This window comes from Centroberyx affinis, unplaced genomic scaffold, assembly GCF_046629955.1.
Source record: "Centroberyx affinis isolate AG114_WGS23_722 - 3 ecotype Tasmania unplaced genomic scaffold, CSIRO-AGI_Caff_v1 ptg006051l_1, whole genome shotgun sequence".
In the NCBI taxonomy this organism is placed as follows: Eukaryota; Metazoa; Chordata; class Actinopteri; order Beryciformes; family Berycidae; genus Centroberyx; species Centroberyx affinis.
In genome coordinates, this window is record NW_027283074.1 from 31,357 (window position 1) to 37,564 (window position 6,208).

Genomic DNA, 6,208 nt, shown 5'->3' on the forward strand with positions numbered 1-6,208 from the left:
AAAGAAAACAATCAATTCAAACAAGTATGTAAGTATAGTTAATAAAAGATACAAGATACAAAAAGTAATAAATTAAAACAAGTATGTATGTACAGATAATAAAAGATATAGGATACAAGATATAAAACAAATCAATTAAAACAGGTGCAAACAGAAGTTAAGTGGTTAGTGATCATAGATTTAATTTGTCCAAGGGTTACTAAAGTAAACATTTTTTCAACTTAAAGCTGCACTAGGCAAGATTTTTATGTGAGACAGTGTACATTCGCCCATTTGCCGAAATGAAATTCTGGCCTCAGGTTTGGTCTCTTCTCCTCCCGCAGGAAGGGATGAATCAAAACTTCAGACTGAAATCCAAACTGTCTCCTGAACAGCAGCAGAGAAAGCTGGACTCAGCAGCGTTAGATCTTCTCCTCTCTCGTCTCTTTGGTTTTCCTCTGGTATAAAGCATCACAGAGCGGCCGGGTTGGTAAACATGAGCGAGCTGTGAGGCGTTTACTGACGACACCTTACAGGATTTCTGGGCATTTAAGTTCTAATATTTTAAACAGCTACCTCTCGCTGCCACTTGGAGCCACAAACATGCAAAGTTGGTGCAGTTTTAAATGTCTTCTTCTTATAGTGGCTGCTGGGGGTTTTCTCTCACTGCTGTTTAGAATTAAAGTTTTGCATTTTGCTCTTAAGTTTCAATTTGTTTCTTCCTGTGATCCAATTTGATTTCCCACCAGCAACCAAATCTGACACCAGGATTTAATTTGGGCAAATAGGGATTTAGGATTTAGGATTTTATTAGGATCCCCATTAGCTGATGCCGAACATCAGCTACTCTTCCTGGGGTCCACACAGAACATAAAAGCATGACAACAGATAAGACACTTACAGACAAAACAACCAAATTATATTAAAATCAGAAAATTATAACTAACAATATTATTTCTCACAAACATATTACTATACATATTCTTCTTCATATACACTTATATATATATATATATTAATTTCCACTAAATCCATAAGCACTGAATATACATACAAAGTGAAATCTTACAACATATTTATATACTTATTGATATTCCTATCCAAAAGAAAAAAAAAAAGTACAAAGTGTGGTTGCAGTCATAGGGCTATTAGGTGTTGCTTCACTTGAGGGCAAATCTATATTGTCCCAGTTGGAGTTTCTGGGTTGCTCTTCTCTGTTGCAACCAAACTTTGTGATTTAGGTTGACAAGACAGATGTATTTTTACATAAAAATCATGCCTAGTGCAGCTTTAAATGCACTAAACTAAACTAAACTAATGGTCAAACAACCACGATAAACAGGAGCGACAGCGGCGATGGCGTTTCTGGGAAGTTGCGGTGGAGAGAGACTTAACAAACAACAACTCAGGAAGCCCAAAGCCACTTATGAACTGTTTTGCAATAAAACTGAACCATTCCTCAGGCCAATCATGCCAAGCCTGCACCATTATTCATTTGACAAACACGTTTCCATCGCTATTTACCGCTTCCGTTTCAAGCAAGCATAACAACTTATGTGCAATACTGAAGAAATTTGTACCAAATGTTGCTATTTCCAGCCAGCTTTTCCAATTCGGTACATCATAATTTACAAGAAATGTACTTGGATAGAAACCCAGCAAAGGGAGAGAGAGAGAGTGGTGAGAGAAAGAGACAAATGGGAGGAAGATAAAAGACAGAGAGAAAGAAAAGGGAGATGGAGGTGAAAGGTTAAGAGGAGGGAGGAGAGGGCAGCGGTGATCACAGCCAGCCTGCGCTTTTGAAGTGGCATGCTGAGCTCCAACTCAATCCCAGCCTGTGTGTGTGTGTGTGTGTGTGTGTGTGTGTGTGTGTGTGAGTGTGTGTGTGTGAGTGAGTGTGTGTGTGTCTATCTGTCAGTCTATCTGTCTGTCTGTGTCGCCTCTAATGTAGTGTGTCTGTGCATGTATATGTTAATGTGTCAGTCAGTGTGTCTTATCTCTTGTGTGCATGGTGTGTGGTCTGTATATATGTGTGTGTGTGTGTGTGTGTGTGTGTGTGTGTGTGTGTCTTATCTCTCCTGTGCAACAAATCATGATCGCCCAGTGAGTCTCTCTCGCTGTCTCTCTCTCTCTTGGGTTTGTCCTCCTGGTAGGTTTGATAAAGGTCTTGGTCTGGGGATCTCTGTCTGGGTGTTTAGCTCTGTGTGTGTGTGTGTGTGTGTTTGGCGAAATGTTTTTGCTTTCAATTGCGTACAAATCAGGACTTTTTCACATCTCAGTTTGCTGAATTCGGAGGAGTTGGGGTCAATTTACGTTCAATTCAATCAAATCCTCAAAATGAAACTGTAAACCAATTCTCATGAAAATGTTCTTACGTCCGATCTGTGAAGAAATTATAAAAAAATAAAGACTTGTGCAATTTTGAATTGAGGCATTTGACACAAAAGCTAAAAACAATCTACAATTTTGTGGTTAAAATTAATAAAACTGACATAAACTTTTCTGGCATAGAGGCAGGACTTTTTCAGTCAAACCCTGACTGATATGTGGCAGTGGATTCGCATTGATCTGTGTTTTTCATGAACTCCACTGAGCACACACACACACACACACACACACATCTTATCTAGAGTTGAGCAACCACAACAGAGCAAACAGACTGTACTGTGGAGATAAGGGTGTGTGTGTGTTTGTGTGCACCCGTGTGCTGTTGCGTGTGTGTGTGTGTGTCTCTGTTTGTGTGCCTTAATGTGTGTCTGTATGTCTGAGTTTGTATGTGTACATGTATGTGTGTGTGTGTGTGTGTGTGTAAGTGCCCATGTGTTTCTGTGTGTGTGTGCTGGTTTGTGCATCCACCAGTGTGCGTGTGCATTTTTGTGTGTGTGTGTGTGTGTGTGTGTGTGCTGCAGTGTTGCCTCAGTCTTTTGACCCAGCCTCATGACAGGAGGCAGTTGAGGTGACTCGCGGTTTGTCCATCACGATTGGACTCAAAGGGAAATTGCATATAAATTATACGTTTCAGCCAAGCCATCTGATTGGCCGCTGACATGTTCCAACCACGCGCATAATTTTGTGCTTTACTGGTTGCCATGACAACCTTCCTGAGGTGGATCGAAAAGTGGGAGTATTTGTTGTGTTTGTTGTGTTCTTTTATCTTTCTATTTTACTCGATTTGATTCTTTTAATGCAATATATGAATTATATCTTTTTCACTTTGTCTCAATGCTTTTAATGTTTTATGTAAAGCACTTTGAATTGCCTTGTTGCTGAAATGTGCCATATAAATAAACTTGCCTTGCCTTAAAGAAAAATTTTCAACCGTACACATGCATTGGCAACCAGCGTATAAAAGCCATAATACTATAGGTACTTTGTTGATGCCGACAGTACCACGCCGTATTACTGTCATACCCATTATTGCAGTAAATGATGCAGTAAATATTTTTTCAAAACACTAGTTAACAGTTGAAACCTTCAGAAAAAGCTTTGGACTTTATTTCTTCCAACAACCGACACACCTGCAACCTGCAATCTCCCAAAAACTGGAGCATTCCTTTAAGTGCCTTTGCTCAAGGGCACTTCAGTGGTTTGTGCTGTGTGTGTGTGTGTGTGTGTGTGAATGCAGTAGTGCTGACTCAGTGGCCGGTATATCTGCTGACCCGGCTCCCTCTGTCCGTCAGAGGACTAGTCTGATTGGTCGGCGTGGGTCCAGCCGGTCATTGTGGGACTAGATCTGACGCTTAATCCGGCTTCCATTCAGTCAACTGGCCGAGCGACCGCTGCTGTGAAAACCCCCTGACTCCAGGTTCAGGGGTTTTTCATCATGTTCCTCTGTGCTGTTGATGAGTAAGCTTCATGTCAGCAGGACCCAGAGAGACTGACCAGGTGAAAGCCAGGATCCAGTTCACTGATTTAATCCACTTCAGTCACGATCAAAGAGAAGAGACAGGCATGCTGTCGCTGTCGGGTGAAAAAGAGCCTTTTTCAGATCGACTACTATGCATTTTTGAGATTATCCAATAGGTTTCATAAACCCAAGAGTCAGATCATTTTCTGACCCCATAGAGGAGCCTGTGATCCTTCAGCTGAAGTGAAAACATGTTGCTAGTTTTTGTAATCACACCTACAATTTGTTTTCTTTGGTCCGAACCACAGTGGTAAACCTTTGTATTTGGTTCATTTAGGATCACACTGTCCATTTGCAAGTGAACCAGGGCATGTAAACAAAAGTCATCCGGCCAAGTTAGATAGATTTTGGCAGCAGGTGGGATCAAAACAAACCTGATTCCAGAAAACAAAAGGGACTGGAGCACACCGATTGATTCACAGCCTTTAATTGTGCAAACAGACTAACGTTTCGACACTACTGTGTCTTCATCAGAGTCAAAGTGGACAAAGACAGGAGGCAAACAACATATACAGTCAACCTAGACCAGGTGTACAATTGTCATTGGATAATTGGTTGAACACGGTTTCAAATCTATTGGATAATGAATCCAAGGGTGGGAGTTGCCATAGTCAGAGTCCAAGTGCCACACCCCTAACAACATGTCAGAAACAAAAGAACATAGACCTCTTCTAAAGTTACAAAGATAAAAGTACAAAAGGTACAAGTACAAATATCCGTCAAATGACTCTGATGAAGACACAGTAGTGTCGTTGTTTGCACAATTAAAGGCTGTGAATCAATCGGTGTGCTCCAGTCCCTTTTGTTTTCTGGAAGTTTGCTGTCCTCGAGCTAAGAAGCACCTGATTCAGCAGCATTTTGCTGGAAGATGCGCGGAGAACCCTGTTCCAAACCTGATTCCAGTTCCTGTAACTTTAGCTCAGCATGATGGACGTGTCTGTCTCTTCTTCTGTGGTGTTCATACCAGTTAAGAACACATGAAGAAATAGCTGAATATGAGCATCAGTCCAGACTTTGTTTTGTTCTGCTAGGCTTCCTAAGCATAAGGAACTGCTGGCTATCAGATGTCAACATCCGTCTCCTTATACCCATAAAACCAAAACTCACATTTTCAGGCGTCTCAGTGGTTATTTGGTGGCACCAAATAACCACTGAGTTTGAATGGCATTGTTCTCAGCTGGCCAAACCAAACAAAACTAAAGAAGCAAATAAATGATCCTGAGTTTGAATAAACTGGTCTCCATGCTGAGTCAGTCCCATAACCTCAGGATTCATGAAATGTATTCAAATGTCACTGCATGACAGCAGAAGTGTGTGACTGACAAAGATCATGTGATACTTTATTAATCCCTGCAGGGAAATTCTCTTGTCTCATGCCATAAGGAGGTCAGAGGTCAGAGGTCAGAGGTCAGCCACAGAGCAGCGAGCTGGTGGGGAGTCAGTGACTTGCTCGGGACTTGAATCGGCGTCCTGCTCTCTCCTCTCCACCTCCACCATGTGAAAACAAGACTTGCTCTTGCTTAATTTGTGAAAAGCTGTTTTCATCATCAAAAGTTTTCATCTGATATTAGTAATTTGCTGACTGTGTTTCCTCATGATCTTTATGAATGTCCTTTAAACATGACAAACCTCTTTTTTGAATCTTAATTAGTCAAACTTAATTCAATTCAACCAAACCATTTTTAAGTCAGACAGAGGGAGAGAGAGAGAGAGAGAGAGAGAGAGAGAGAGACAGAGACAGAGAGCAAGAGACACAAAAATTTTAAATAAATTCCTGCCTTTATTTGTTGAGTCAACAGCAGCTCTCATCACTCTCTGTATTTCCATAATTAAAGGATCGTATTTGTTATGAATGCATCGAGACTATCGGACTGCCTGGACTTCAGGTTTCTCAGCCCTTAAAAAGGCATGCAGAACGTAAAACAAACTGTGCCGCTGACAATATCTGTCTCGTCTTTCTCAGCTTGTCGTCTTTGTTAACGTCAGAGGAATTCCAACAGCGATACACTCAGCCTAAATATTCAGGGTTCACTGTACCAAAAATGGTATCAGACCGACTCCGAACAGCCTCCCCTTTCAGTTCGGAGAGTCCCCCGGGCACCTGGGACATCTGAAACCCCAGACTGAGACGGGAGTGTGTGTGTGTGAGAGTGTGAGAGTTTGAAAGAAAGAAAGAAAGAAAGAGAGAGAGAGTTTGTTGAAGTGTTTTGTGTTGTTATTTGTTTTTTTTTACCTTTATCCGAGGAAGGTCAGCTGAGCATGCTTGTTCTTTGTAAGATAAGATAGCAGTTTATTGATCCTCCCTTTCAGTCAGAAAAGATG